Consider the following 16,461-nt stretch of genomic DNA (forward strand, 5'->3'; position numbering starts at 1 on the left):
CGAAGTCGGGAGAAGAGGCCGGCGGCGGGGAGGAAGAAAGCCGGACTCCTCCGCTAGTAAAAGAGCTACACACAGATAGCGGAGGAGTCCGGCGAGAAGACCCCCGAAGACGGAAGACCCCCGGAGCTGTGCAATAAAATATTTTTTCCCTGTGTTGTGTTTTTTTTGTACTTTATTTCACAGGTGAATGGGTAGGGGTACATTGTACCCCATACTCATTCACATAGGGTGGGGGGCCGGTATCCGGGGGCCCCCTTCTTAAAGGGGGCTCCCAGATTCCGATAAGCCCCCCGCCCGCAGACCCCGACAACCGACGGCCAGGGTTGTCGGGAAGAGGCCCTTGTCCTCATCAACATGGGGACAAGGTGCTTTGGGGTGGGGGGGCCGCGCGGCCCCCCCTTCCCCAAGGCACCCCCCCATGTTGAGGGCACGCGGCCTGGTACGGCTCAGGAGGGGGGGCGCGCTCGCTCGCCCCCCTTTCCTGGCCGGCCGGGTAGCGTGCTCGGACAAGGGTCTGGTGTGGACTTTGGGGGAACCCCCACGCCGATTTTTTTCGGCGTTGGGGTTCCCCTTTAAGCCCATTCCAGGCGGCGGAGCCCGCGACGTCTCCTTCGTGGGCCCCGCCTACCTGTACACGCGCTCAAAATGGGCGGATTTGCCTCCGCCTTACGTGGGCGAGTCCGTTCATTTCAAAAGTTGAGCGGACTGTTTGGCAAACAGTTCACTGAAACAGTCCGCTCGTGTGTGGGCAAGTCCGCTCATGCAAATTTTGAGCGGACTGTTTGCCGAAACTGTTTGACGAACAAGGTTGGGCAAACAGTCCGCGCGTGTGTACGCGGCCTAAGAGACAGTAAACTGGCCCTTTATTCAAATTTGGAGACTTCTGTTCTAGAATAATGTTTCATTCCACTCACTGGCTTTTTTTTTTACTGCTGTATAAAACACTAGAGAAGACTATACATAGTTACATAGTTAGTAAGGTTGAATAAAGACACCAGTCCATCCAGTTCAACCTGAGTGAGTGTCTACAATCGTCCCTACCCCTGTACATTGTGTCTCTATACATACTATACTATGATTATGAATTCAATATTATAAGTAAATTCAAATGTTTGTGTTGCAAACAGAACAGGAATAGAGGGGAAATTGTCCAATACAAACACTTGTTTCTGTGGCCCTAATGCTTAAATAATACTTAATAAATTGACATTTGGCCAATGTCCAAGTTAATACTCTTTTCCATCTTGTGGAGTTTCCCTTTTCCATGTCACGCACTACATGAAAAGAGGTTTCTGTAGTGTGTCAAGTAATTATATCTGGAAATAATGATATAAAGGGAGCGTTGTTGGAATACCACAAGGGTCTGAATAGATATATTTATATGGGAAAGTGACATAAGAAAGACCCCATTCACTCGTTCTTCATCACTTGTCTTATTAATAAAAGATATCTTCCATATTTTTCCATGACGGAATATCAACCTGCCTAGTTTTCAGTACACTTTCAAGTAGCAACGCATGAATGACCATTATAATCAGCTACTAAACAACTACTGTCAAATTATCTTTTTTTTTATTTTTATTTATGTCAGTTACTTATATAGCGCTGTCAATTTCCGCAGTGCTTTACATATACATTGTACATTCATATCAGTCCCTACCCTCAAGGAGCTTACGATTCCAGATCGTACGATTTTCGTTTAGTCAGTATAGATGTCGTCCGAAAATACAATACAAATACATTACAACACATGACATCACTAAGGCCGTGTACACACGCGGGGACTGTTCGCCCAACTTTGTCCGTCAAACAGTTTCAGCAAACAGTCCGCTCAAAATTAGCATGGACGGACATGGCCATACACGACGAACGAACAGTTTGCTGAAACCGTGCGCGATGACGTGAACGGCACGTACGACGGGACGAAAAATACGACGTCCTATACACTGCATTATAACTTTCGGCGTGTAAATCCTTTCTGAGCATGCGCGGAACTTAGTTTGATGAACAAGCCTACACACGAGGGGACTGTTCGCTGAAACAAAGTTTCAGCGGACAGTTTTTCGGAATTTCCGAAAAACCTTGTTCAGCGGACTGTTCGCTGAAACTGTCCGCTGAAAGCCCACACACAGGCGGACTGTCCGCCGAAACACTGTTCAGCGGACAAAGTTGGCCGAACAGTCCCCGCGTGTGTACGCGGCCTTACGATTTTTTTTCTATCATACGCGAATTTTCGTGACTTTATTTAGCTATTCAATTTCTACATGCGATTATTAACCGAAAACTGTCGTGAGATCGGTCGTACGATATTCGGATCTTGTGTACGGGGCATTAGACATAGTCAGGAAAATGTCTCCATTTTTAAAGAAGAAATCCAGGTATAATGTCACGGTCTAGCCTGCAGTTTTCTGCTTGTGAAATGCCTCCTTGCTGCAGTGGTTCTACTGACATGTGTTTTTGGCTTCTGTGTACACCTATGGGCATCATCTGCTCTACTGTGGATGTATATCCCTTTCCCTTCTACCACTTCCTGGCCTGCCTCCCAGTCTGCTTCTCTATATATAGACATGCTCAGTACAGCTCGTGTTGCCTGAGCAATTTCCTTGTTTCTCCGTGCTCCTGATTTCCCACATATTACTTGTATTCTGTGTCTGACTTCCTGTGTACCGACCCTGACTTTGGCTTGTTTCCCAGATCCTCTTACTGTATGTCCCCTGCTATCTGTACTCTGCACCAGCGAGTGGTCTCCGCATCTTCAGCTGGGCATATCTGGGGCTGCGACCTAGTTCTAGTCTGGTCCATTCCCACCATCAGGGGCCCTTGTGAAGAAGTAGGCTGGGGCCTAGACTCTGTGCCCCTTGGAACCCAAAATTGGCCTTCTAGAGAGCTTATTACCACAGGAGCCTGACATATCGATATTTTATATAGTTACTTTGGTTCAGCATGGACCACACCATACCTGTGGCATCCCTCCAGAACAGGGGTATCCAAATTTTCTATACAAAGGGCCAGTTTGTTGTCCTTCAGACCTTAGGGGGGTTGGACTGTGGCCAATGAGAATACAAAATGCCCCACGTCAGTGGGAGTAAACAATGCCTCAGGCTTGGTGAGTAGTGGGAGTAAAAAAAACATTAGTAGGAGGAATACTGCCTCTTCATTGGTATTGTTGATACTGGTGAAAGGAATAGTGCCCCATCGTTGGTGTTAGCGGGAGGACTAGTACCCCATTGTTGGTGTCACTGGAAGAAATAGCACCTCATTTTTGTTGTCAGGGGGAGGAATAGTACGCCATTGTTGGTGTCACTGGAAGAAATAGCACCCCATTGTTGTTGTCAGTGGAAAGAATAGTACCCCATCATTGGTGTCAGTGGGAGAAATAGTACCCCATTATTGGTGTTAGTGGGAGGAATAGTGCCCCGTTGTTGGTGTCAGTGGGAGGTGTTATGCCCCACTATTGGTGTCAGTGAAATGCAATGGCGCCCCATCATTGGTATCATTGGAAGAAAAAGTGCCTTGTTTCAGTGAGAGGAACAATGTCCTAAGGGCCGGATACAGGCAAGCAAAGGGTTGCATCTAGCCCCCAGGCCACGGTTTGGAGAGCACTGCTTTAGTATAGTAATCTTAACCTTTTTTGAGTTACATGGACCCCTTTAAAGACCCGATGAAAGCTTTTAGACCTCCACAGTGATACAAATTTAAGTGGTAAACATGGGCTAACTTATGGTCAGTGCTATAGGCAGTGGCAAGGTGTGTTTTCTTTCATTTGGGGAAACCATTGATTGGGACAAAGGGAAAGGCTGTAGAGTGAATGTAAATGTAATTTTTTTTTTAACCTCATGGACCCCTGAAACCCATCCATAGACCACTTAGGGGACCATGGACCCCTGAAACCCATCCATAGACCACTTAGGGGACCATAGACCGCTGAAACCCATCCATAGACCACTTAGGGGACCATGGACCCCAGGTTAAGAACCTCTGCTCTAGAAAATGGAAATGTATTTTGTAGGTATTTCTAATCCAGTGACCCCCATTACCTTCCAGGTCCTGTGTCAAGCAGCTGTCCTGCTGCATTTGGGACACAAAAAGTCACCCGCTCAGCATGGGCGCCTTTTAGAAACGTTTTGCATTTTCTCAATTAATGCAAAGCATTCCCGTTTCTGCACAGGGAGAAATTAGGAAAGTATCTCTCACAATGGTAAACCAATATGAATGTCTTTAGCCTGCACAATAACACATTGTATAACATCCTTATTTGTACCCCGATATACAATAACTCACAGATGTGAATGATGCTGCAGTGTATTGCACTTTTACAAAATAGTTCAGAACCTATATTTTCCTGTGTTAAGGTAGGCTGTCTAATGCAATGCAAAGGACCATGAAATACCCTAGCCATATGTACAGTATCTCACAAAAGTGAGTACACCCCTCACATTTTTGTAAATATTTTATTATATCTTTTCATGTGACAACACTGAAGAAGTGACACTTTGCTACAATGTAAAGTAGTGAGTGTACAGCTTGTATAACAGTGTAGATTTGCTGTCCCCTCAAAATAACTCAGCACACAGCCATTATGGAATCTCCTGTCTCTGGGCTCCTAGGTGTCCCTCGTCAGACTGCAGAGGACACCCAGGAGCATACGGTTCACAGAGGACTAGAAGCTTTCCCTGCTTATGTTTCCTTGCAGACAGGCTGGGGAAGATCTGGTTTATGTGACAGCTGGATATCAACTAGGAAAAAGCCAATAAGCAAGCAAAGAACCTGTAAGTGGAACTTACATCTTTATGATTGATTGTATTTGTTGGGAATGATGTACTAGCCCCTTGTTACTACAAATAAGGACCCAAGGAAGTGGAGCTACTGCCGGCTAAAGATCCATTTATAAACTAAAGCTGTGTTATCAGAACCCTCTGGGGGAGTGTTAAATTTGAGGGGAGTGGTGTCACGACGTGGTGCGGTGAGGGCCTGCCATCCTTTCTGATGAGATCCCATATGAACACTCTTTAGGATTGCTAAAGTCTTTACTGGACTCGCCCTTCATAGGGTTGCTTATTACCATCCTGTGTTTATTTATATCACATTTAAACACTGCTTCAACCTATGAATTACATAAAGGAACTTCTTGGGTTGCTTTCTTTCATGTACTGTGACATACTGAAGCAGAGTATGATCCCCTCCCTTCAGAGACTGGGCCGCAGGGCAGTATTCCAACATAACGACCCCAAACACACCTCCAAGACAACCACTGCCTTGCTAAAGAACCTGAGGGTAAAGGCGATGAACTGGCCAAGCATGTCTCCAGACCTAAACCCTATTGAGCATCTGTGGGGCATCCTCAAATGGAAAGTGGAGGAGCGCAAGGTCTCTAACATTCACCAGTTCCGTGATGTCATCATGGAGGAGTGGAAGAGGACTCCAGAGGCAACCTGTAAAGCTCTGGTGAACTCCATGTCCAAGAGGGTTAAGGCAGTGCTGGAAAATAATGGTGGCCACAGAAAATATTGGCACTTTGCCCCCAATTTGGACATTTTCTCTTAGGGGTGTACTCACTTTTGTTGCCAGCGGTTTAGACATTAATGGCTGTGTGTTGAGTTATTTTGAGGGGACAGCAAATTTACACTGTTATACAAGCTGTACACTCACTACTTTACATTGTAGCAAAGTGTAATTTCTTCAGTGTTGTCACATGAAAAGATATAATAAAATATTATACAAAAATGTCAGGGGTGTACTCACTTTTGTGAAATACTGTGCGTAATAAGAAATGATGGCTGCCCCAAGTAAATATATAATTACAAATTATACATAGAAACAAGTTTTTAAAACATTACCACACATTTTATAACACTATTTACATAAAAATCTATGGTCTAAATGCAAAATCATATCTTTATCTCCATATATTGTATTTCAATTATTCCTAGCCTACTCCTATTAACGTAAATTATCTTGAAGTTTGTAAGCTTACTTTGTGAAGATCCCTGTACATTTACTTCCTTGAATTCTGTGACACGTGGTCACTATGCCCTGTGAGTAGGCACTGCTGTGTCACACATTTCACAGAGCCTGCCTTCTGTACTACAGAGGTCTCGGTGTCACATTTGGCTACCCATCACATTTTGCTACCAGCTGGAATGCGCATGCGTGGCGCCGCCAGCCATATGCGTTCCAACACTGTTGTAAGACCACTTTGCCACAAGACCGCTCGCCACGCTTTGGGCACAGCCTCGCTTCTCTCTGCATAATTATATTCTAACTCTGTGTCCACTTGGATGATGGGTCTTGAACCTGGACTCAGGGGTGTGGCCACAAAATTCTGCGCAAGCGCAGATCGCCACAGTGTTGAAACACATATGGAGGCGTGGTGCATGCGCAGTCCAGCAGGTAGCCAATTGTTATGGGTCGCCATATGTGACGAAACACCAGTGGGGAGAAGTTTTGGGAGGAGGAGTCAGTACAGGAATCACTGCTTGCAGGCAGCAAGGTACCATGGGATATGTAGTTCTTAGAAATAGAAAATAAACCTGCATAGGAGAAGCTGAAAAGCATGCAGGGAATCCAGAAAATTGTATAAAGAGAGGATCAGCAGACAGGCAGAACTCACAACGTGGAAGGGGATTTTTCAACTAAGCTTATATTGGATTGTCAAAGATAACTATTATTTATATTGTTATTATAAGGATGATGATATAAATTGAAAGTGTATGCTGTGACTATAGATCCCCTTTAACCACTTCCCACCCGGCCAATGCACATATACGGCCGGGTGGGAGCTGTCTACTTCTGATAGGACGTTCAGGAACGTCCATCAGAAGGAGCAGGATCGCGCGAGCACGTGCCCGCGCAGCGGCACGATCCCGATGCGCCCGTGTCACCCGGACACGGCGCATCTCAGATCGGCAGGAGGGCTCTCTGATTGGCCCTCCTGATCACATGACGGCCGTGTCCAATCACGGCCGTCATGTGATGTAAACAAACAGCCGGTTGCTAGGCAATCGGCTCCTCCTCTCCTCACACAGAAGTCATCGCTGAGGAGAGGAGAGCAGATCGCTGCAGCCGGCTGATGATCAGTGAGTATGAGCTGTTTTTTACAGCTTTTTACTCACTGATCACCAGTCTAGTGTAATACACAACACACACCACACAGTATAAACACAGTCTCCACATATGTCCCCAAAACATACATGTCCCCAAAACATACATGTCCCCAAATAATAAAAACACATGTCCCTAATAATAAAACATGTCCCCCACATATGTCCCACTAAAATCACATGTTCCAATGATTATCTGCACACATATATACGTGATCACCTGCACACATATGTACATGATCATTTGCGTACATATGTCTGTGATCACACAAACCAATTATTATACACTTAACGGAATTTTTTTTACCAAAAACATGTAGCAGAATACATTTTGGCTTAAATTTATGACAAAATTTGATTTTATTGGATTTCTTTTAAAATAGAAAAAAGAAAATATAGTTTTTTTTCCAAATTTCCGCTTTTTTGCGCTTATATCGCAAAAAATAAAAAACGGAGTCGTGAATAAATACCACCAAAATAAAGCTCTATTTGTGCGAACAAAATTATAAAAATTTAATTTGGGTACAGTGTAGCATGACCGCGCAATTGTCACTGAAAGCTGAAAATTGGGCTGGGAAGGAAGGGGGCGAAAGTGCCCTGTATTGAAGTGGTTAAACTGATCACTCTATATGTGTTGCATATGTAAAAAAATCAGGATATATACATTACATTTAATAAATCATTACATTCTGCTTTCTTATTCAGCAAGAAATTTTATTTCATATGCAAATCCAACCGGTCTCCCAGATTTGCACAATGTGATTTGTCTACATAAATCTGCCATCCCGGTCCCTAAAATAGCAGTAGTAATTTGCGTTTTGAAGCCTTTATGTGGTTGGATTCTGCTTTGCAAATATCATTTTACATCATACAAAACTACCAAAGGCCATTAACTCATTTCTATCCAAGGACGCCCTGTGGTGACATTTCATGATTAACTCCAAGCGTATAAGTAAGTACACAGTCAATATAGGCTCTAGCTAATGAAGGAGCAGAAATCCAGTTATAAAGTTTCCCTGTGGTCCACCTTAATGGATGGACCACAATGTGCACAATAATAGAGCCCTGATTGGCTCGGAATGCTACTTCAATCTCTCCCAGGTCAGAAAGCTGCTGTGAAGGGGTATGAAGGAAGCTGGGAATGTGTAATACAGATTCACGTACTAATGCTCGTTCCATAAAAAAAACATTTAATGAATATATTTTTATAGCCGCCTATATTTCAACTTGAACAGCTGTACAATAGTTGCTTAAATGTGAACTCCTGGCAGACAGCTAAAACAGACACAGCTGAAATAGAAATCCGGTTGCTGTTTTAACTGCCAAAGGATTTGTTCTTCTGTCCATCCAGTTTTTGGAATTACACAGCCATGATGGACAGCACAGCCTGGTGAGTGACCTGAATTTCTCTGCAGCAGTTTAAATGGAAATTTAATCTAAAATCAATGTATGCTTTCATAAAAATATGAGATGGATCTTATGTCTTTGGCTTTGTTCTTCGGGAAAAAAAAAACGTTGCTGTGTTCTGCAAGGTTGTTTTGTTGTTCCTTTTTAATGCACAAGCACCCTACACTTCAGATTCCCATCATCCCAGGGAGATGCTGCTCTGAGGAGGTAAAAAAAAAACTCCCTTGCTTTGGGAATGTCCAATAATCTAGGACTGGAAACAGGTGGTTCAGCGTCTACATCATATGATGGGGCCACCATCCACTGCTGACCCAAAATCACATTGCTTGAGTATATTGGGAAGCCTAGAGCTGAATGGATTTTGCATTAAATAAATAAATATATTAGGGCTGTTACTAATACTGATTAAAATTTTCGTGTTCAATTAATTCATTTTTTTAAATCGATTAATCGACTAATTTCGATTAATTATAACGCACATACAGATCCAACTACTTTTAGCTGATCTCCTTGCATTGCAACTCTGCATTAGTCAGTGGTAAATGTGGTATACACTATATACCAGAGATGGCGAACCTCAGCACTCCAGATGTTTTGGAACTACATTTCCCATAATGCTCAACTACACTGCAGAGTGCAAGAGCATCATGGGATATGTAGTTTCAAAACATCTGGGGTGCCAAGGTTCGCCATCACTGCTATATACAATCACCCAACACTAGTTAGTTTCCACAATCCATGACTTAACTTCACAGTTCACACAAATACGTTTTAAATTCAAACTGTAGCACTGACGTAAGTCATTTTGTTTCCACAGTAGCGTAACAATCCCTCCACCTCCAGTCTAACTAATCACTCTCACCCTATGGCATGGACCCCTGTGCAAACAGATGGTCATGCAAGCGGGTATCAAAAGGGTTAACACGGACCATAAACTTCTCTCACGTCTCCTTAGATCTTAGCAAGGATGCTAGGTCATGGGTGGAAACAAAAGATCTAAGTGCTCACCGCTTAATTATAAGATTTCATTTTTGTGTTCAAACACAAACTACTCACATAAAGATGATAAAAACACAGCATGTAAAGCCGACAATCGTGTTATTTCCGTAGGGCAGCAGCGGGTGACGTCATGCGTAGCTCCTCCCCCGTACGTGTTATGTTCAATCAGAACTTCAACATCACCAGACTCTTCCCCCCTTCCCTTAGTTAGCAGACCAAATCGTGGCATAGTGGGCGCGCTCGCTCCTGCCGCATATTGCGTGAGCATGCCCGCAGGTCCCGCGGACTTGATGTCCGCCGGGGGCCCGCAACCGTGTCCCAGAGCGGCAGAATGGGGAGATGCAAACAAGGTATTTCACTGTTCTGCCTAGCAACATAACAGAGATCTACTGCTCCCTGTCATCGGGAGCAGTGATCTCTGTCATGTTCTAGTGAGCCCATCCGCCCTTCAGTTAGAATCACTCCCTAGGACACACTTAACCCCTTCTCTGCCAGTGTCACACAGTAATAAGTGCATTTTATAGCATTGATCGCTGTATAAATGACAATGATCCCAAAATAGTCTCAAAAGTGTCCGATGTGTCCACCATAATGTCACAGTCACAATAAAAATCGCAGATTGCCGCCATTACCAATAAAAAAAAAAAAATAATAATAATAATAAAAATGCCATAAATCTATCCCCTATTTTGTAGACGCTATAACTTTTGCACAAACCAATCAATATACGCTTATTGCGATTTTTTTTTTTTACCAAAACTGAGAAAGAAATTAGTTTTTTTATATATTTTGTGGGGATAGTTATTATAGCAAAAAGTAAAAAATATTGCTTTTTTTTTCAAAATTGTTGCTCTTTTTTTTGTTTATAGCACAAAAAAAAAAAAAAAACACAAAGCTCTATTTGTGGGGAAAAAAAAGAATGTAAATTTTGGGTGCAACACCACACGAACAAGTAATTGTCAGTTAAAGTGGCGCAGTGCCGTATCGCAAAAAGTGCTCTGGTCAGGAAGGGGGTAAAATCTTCCATGGCTGAAGTGGTTAAACAGTCCTTAATTTGTATCGCAGGTATCTTTCCCTGCTAGTAGGTTTCCGGGCAGGACACTGCCATGTGCTTTGACAACTATTCACCCTCCACCATTCACCATCCACTGTCCACAGTCTCCACTATCCTCCACACCCACCTACAACTTCCTGTCTTGTTTTAAGCCCACTTCCTCTGACAGGTGAGTTAACACTTTTATCCCCTTAAAGGGACCACAGTCCAAACAGAGGGGAAATACAGCATCCCTCCAGGACCCAGCCATGGCGTCCTGTACTATATATATATATTCCAGGAAGCCTTCCTCTACATTCCTATGTGGAGTGAAGCTAATGCCTAATCCCTACAGTTTCCAAATTCTACTCCTTTCTACTCCTATACATTACCTACAATAACTACTCAATATCTGATGTATATACCCTTTCCATAATTAGGGGCTATATGGACACAAAATGATATCTCTTGAGTATATTGGGAAACCTAGAGCTGAATAGATATGATTCCATATTCCTCTAATAAACATTATTCCTAGCCAGAAATGGGATAGTTAAACAAAGTATTACTGCATCACCCCCAACAAAAGTGACATCAATGCCAGTGTCCCTTATAAAAGTTGTTCTTATATTCTAAGAGGTTGTTTGACTGTGTTCCACAAAATATGGGACAGTTGGTTAGCCCAGGAGATCACCTGTGAAGATCCCAAGTAGCTGCCCTTACATAAATGGAGTGGAGCTAATGCATAATCCCTATAGATCCAAAGCTTTATTCCTTTACATAAGTTGTACCAAATACTCAATATAAGATGCATGTGTCCTATCCATAATAAGGGACTACAAAGTTATGTTGCTTGGGTATATCGGGAAACCTAGAGCTGAAGAGATATGATTCCATCTTCCTCCAGGAAACGTTATTCCTTTGATAATGATTAAGCACAAATGTATTGTGTGAAACGCGTTTACAAGACCTGTGTGTTGGTGTCCTTTGATGTCATCTTGGTGATGAATAAATTACATTTTGGATTTCATTCGATGTGCAGCCATTTCTTGATTTATCTACTTACTATGGAGGTGGGCCGGGGCTAGCACTTGGTTGGACATTCCTATCAGGTGCTGAGTCCTTCATTCTTGTAAACTTTATTCCTAGCCTTAAAGGTGACAGCCAAACAATGGATGTATGCGATACCCCCAAAAAAGTGCACTGGATAGCCGATGTCAATGCCAAGGCTCCCTATAGGAAATATTTATATATTTATAGAGGTTTTCTGGCTAAGTTCCAAAAAATTTGGGAGATCCCAAATATCTGCCCTTACAGTGGTTGTAAACCCTTACAAACCACTTTGACCTACAGGTAGGGATGAGCCGAACACCCCCCGGTTCGGTTCGCACCAGAACTTGCGAACGACCCCCGCGTTCGAAACGAACGTTAGAACCCCATTGAAGTCTATGGGACTCGAACGTTCCAAATGGAAAGTGCTAATTTTAACGGCTAATATGCAAGATAGTGTCCTAAAAAGGGTTTGGGGACCTGGCTCCTGCCCCAGGGGACATGGGTCACTGCAAAAAAAAGTTTTAAAAACTGCCGTTTTGGCGGGAGCACTGATTTTAATGACGATTAAAGTGAAAAAAAAGGTGAAATATTCCTTTAAATATGGTGCCTGGGGGGTGTCTGTAGTATGCCTGTGAAGTGCCACGTGTTTCCCGTGTTTAGAACAGTCCCTGCACAAAATGACATTAAACGGAAATAACACCATTTAAAACTGCTTGCGGTTTTAATCTTATATCTGGTTCCTGCAATATGGTTGAAAATCATTGAGAAAAATGGCATGGGTAGCCCTCCCTGCCCATTACCAGCCTATTTGGGTCTTGTACGCATATTAAGGGGAACCCTGTACCCATATTAAAAAAAGGAAATGCGTGTGGCCCCCAGGCCCTATATACTCAGAACAGCAGTATACAGGCGGTGCAAACAAGACAGGGACTGTGTAGGTTTGTTGTGTTAAGTTGAATCTGTTTGTAATTTTCAACCGGTACATTTTTAAAGTGTAGCTCCAGTCAAACAAACTATTTTTAAGCTTTTTGGAAAACATAGGGAAGGGTTATCACCCCTGTATAATTTGTTTTGTCGTCCATCTTTTTTCATCTCACTTGCTGCTGTCTCCTTGCGTTTGCAAGTAGGAGATGTTTGTAAGTTGGATGTTTGAAAGTAGGGGCCTGCCCTATATTATAGCGGTATGTACTGGGTACAGAGCACGCAGACAGCACGCACTATCTCCTAACACTACTGACTGCAAGCTCTATTATTAACCACTTGACCACTGGGCACTTAAACACCCTTAATAACCAGACCAATTTTCAGCTTTCGGTGCCCTCACATTTTGAATGACAATTACTCAGTCATGCAACACTGGACCTATAGGAAATGTTTGTCCTTTTTTTCACACAAATAGAGCTTTCTTTTGGTGGTATTTAATCACCTCTCAGTTTTTTATTTTTTGTGCTATAAAAGAAAAAAGACCGAAAATTCTGCGAAAAAATGAATTTTTCTTCGTTTCTGTTATAAAATTTAGCAGATTAGTAATTTTTTCTTCATAAATTTTGGCCAAAATTCATACTACTACATATCTTTGGTAAAAATAAGTACAAATTGGTGGATATTATTTGGTCTTTGTGAAAGTTATAGAGTCCACAAGCTATGGTGCCAATATCTGAAAATTGATCACACCTGAAGTACTGACGGCCTATTTCCTTTTTTTTTTTTTACCGTGATCCGTGATGTGGACCCGGCGGTCACGGATGCTCTCGAGTGCGCGCCCCAGGGGGCGCGCGAGAGCAGAATTCTGGGAGGCCGTTAATTAACGGCCTCTCAGAGTTAAACAACCGCCCTGAAGCCGTTAATCAGCAATGGGCAGTTGTTAAGTGGTTAAAGCTAGATCACTAGCTATATAGGTGAGGTGAATATAGTGGTGTATACTGCGGTCAGGGCACAGACAACAACCACTACACAGCAGCAAGATAGGAAATCAGCCAAAAACGATTGGTGTGTACTGTGTTGAAGGTACACAGAACACCCACTGCTTCAGATGCTAACACACTACACGAGGCCGCCTCAAAGGCGGCCTTATATAGTGTGGGGCGTGCACTACACAGCCTGAGCTATGATTGGCCACAGGCAGGATGCCTGTGGCCAATCATGGCTCTCCTCGTTGCTGGCGCTACGATTGGCCAAGCATGCGGGGTCACAGTGCATGCTTGGCCAATCATGAGCCAGCAATGCACTGCGCCACCGCAGTGCATTGTGGTCCGCGCGCGCGCCACTCGAATTTTGACGCGAACGGCCCAAACGTTCGGAATTCGCCGAACGGCCGAACAGCCAATGTTCGAGTCGAACGTACGTTCGACTCGAACACGAAGCTCATCCCTACCTACAGGTAAGCCTAGATTATGGCTTACCTGTAGGTCCAAGAAATATCTCCTAAACCTACACGGTTTAGGAGATATTTACCTGAAGACAGCCACCGCTGTCTACAGCGCATTCACCGTAGATGGCGGCGTGCAGGCGCACTGGGCAAGCCGCAGATCACGCCGATATGCCGCGAGTGTCGGCTCTCGTGCGCATGCGCGGGAGTGACGTCATCGCTGCTCTGGCAAATCACAGCACTGGAGCAGCGAGACCCCACCAAAAAGATGGACGCTCGGAACTACAAGGGACAGCGGTGACTTCGCTGGCTCCTGTGTCAGGTAAGTGACACATAATGGACTACTATGCAATGCATAGTAGTCCATTATGCTTTACCTTTGCAGGGAATCAAAGAGGAAGTAAACCCATCAGGGTTTACTTCCTCTTTAACTTCCTATATGGAGTTGCTCATCCCTACAGTCTCCGAAATCTATTCCTTTACATTGCCTGTATTAAAGTGGTTGTAAAGGCTGAAGGTGTTTTTACATTCTATGATTGAAAGTAAAAACATTCATTATTCAACTACCCCCACAGCCCCCTCCCCCTTAATGCTTCCCAGAGCCAATCGCAATCTGATGTGCATGAGACTGGCTGCTCTCCTGAGTTTCTGCTTCATGACTGGCTGAGAGGGAGTAGTGGGAACCATTTGCTTCTGCTGCTGTCAATCATAGCTCACAGCCAGTGAGATAGAAGTGGGGGTGGGGCGAGTCCCATACTTTGTGTGTGATGGTCACATGGAGCAGAGCTCAGGAGCGAGCATGAATGAGCGCCCCCAAAGCAAGCAGCTTGCTATGGGTGCACTCAGAGAAGAGGAGGGGCCAGGAATGCTGGCAAGGTACCCAAGAAGAGGAGGATCAGGGCTGCTCTGTGCAAAACCATTACACAGAGTAGGAAAGTATAACATTTTTTTTTGTTTTTGTTTTTAATAGAAAAACACCTTTAATATTACTTTAGGTACTTAATATGGAATGCGTGTTCCTTATCCATAATTATGAGCTACCTGGATAAATTACTTTTGGGTAATTTTCTTTCCCGTTAACTAGGGCCAGATTTAGAACTTTGGGGGTCCAGAGCACTTCAGGTTCCGGGGGACCCTCATATACACAGTTGGTTTACTTTTTCAATAACAGTCACACATTTTTAAAATGCATGACACAATGTATTTCTGAGGTTATGCGTGCGCACACACACACACACACACACACACACACACACACAGTGATAGCTCTATGTGTAGTTCACTTGAGCTTCCAAAATGTGTTTTAAAAAACAATGAAATATACAAATCCAGAGTAAAAACAGATGATGGCCAGTAAAATATACTTTCCAAGATACATTAAATAAAAGAAAGCAATTCTTTTATTATTATGTATTTTAGATTATTATATTCTTATTTATTTTTTATTATTTTATATTGAATTTTTATATTTGTCCCTTTTGCCCTCTTCTAAACCTGACACTTTCCTTAACTGTTTCTACTATTGCTGGTGAAATTCTGTCTAGAGCTCCAACTGGCCTTAACTTACAGCTACAATAAGTCTAAACTCGGTAGTGTATATTTTTGAAAACCTTAAAAGATATGTTTCTTGATTGTGACTTGTGACTATGGATGTAATTATTGCTTTGCATGCCAGTGATGTCTCTAGTGTATTCATTACTGTAGCACCTTATGTTTTTGAATTTATACTGTATACTTCTACAACCACAATAAACAGTTATTTTAATTAAAAAGGTAACTTTCATAAAGGTATCCTTTAATTTACAGTATATTCCACCTACCCCCAAGAGTTAAGCTGGCCATACACTATGAACGTTTAAAAAAAGGCCTGGATTCTTTCCTAAATGTACATAATATAACTGGTTACTAACATTTATAGATAAAGTTGATCCAGAGAATATCTGATTGCCTCTTCAGGGGTCTGGAAGGAATTTTTTCCCCACTGGAGCAAATTGGATCATGCTTTGCTGTTTTTTTTTTTCCTTCGTTTGGCTCAAATGTGAGTATAGGATTGTGTATACATGCATACCCCATTTAAGTACACAATGGGGTTCATTTAGTAAAGCTGGAAAGTGCAAAATCAGGCTCACTTCTGCATAGGAACCAATGAGCTTCCAGGTTTTATTACCAAAATTTAATTGAACAAGCTGGGGTTAGAAGCTCATTGGTTTCTATGCAGAAGTGAATCTGATTTTGCACTTTCCAGCTTTAGTAAATAAGCCCCATTGTGTACTTAAAAGTGGGGTACGCCTGTATAGAGGTTTTGATTTGTGCATTTTTTTTCTGTGGGTTGAACTGGATGGACTTGTGTCTTTTTTTCAACCAGATTGAATATGTAACTTGGGTCTCCTTGGTTTGTATAAATCCAGGAAAGAAGGTCACCAGTAAGCCAAAGATCAGAGTGCTTTGCAGAGAACCATGACCGGGGTGAAAAATAAGGAGTATGGAGAAGACAGGCTGAG

Source organism: Lithobates pipiens, unplaced genomic scaffold (assembly GCF_037356315.1).
Source record: "Lithobates pipiens isolate NorthernLeopardFrog02 unplaced genomic scaffold, aLitPip1_a1.2 Scaffold_8, whole genome shotgun sequence".
NCBI lineage: Eukaryota > Metazoa > Chordata > Amphibia > Anura > Ranidae > Lithobates > Lithobates pipiens.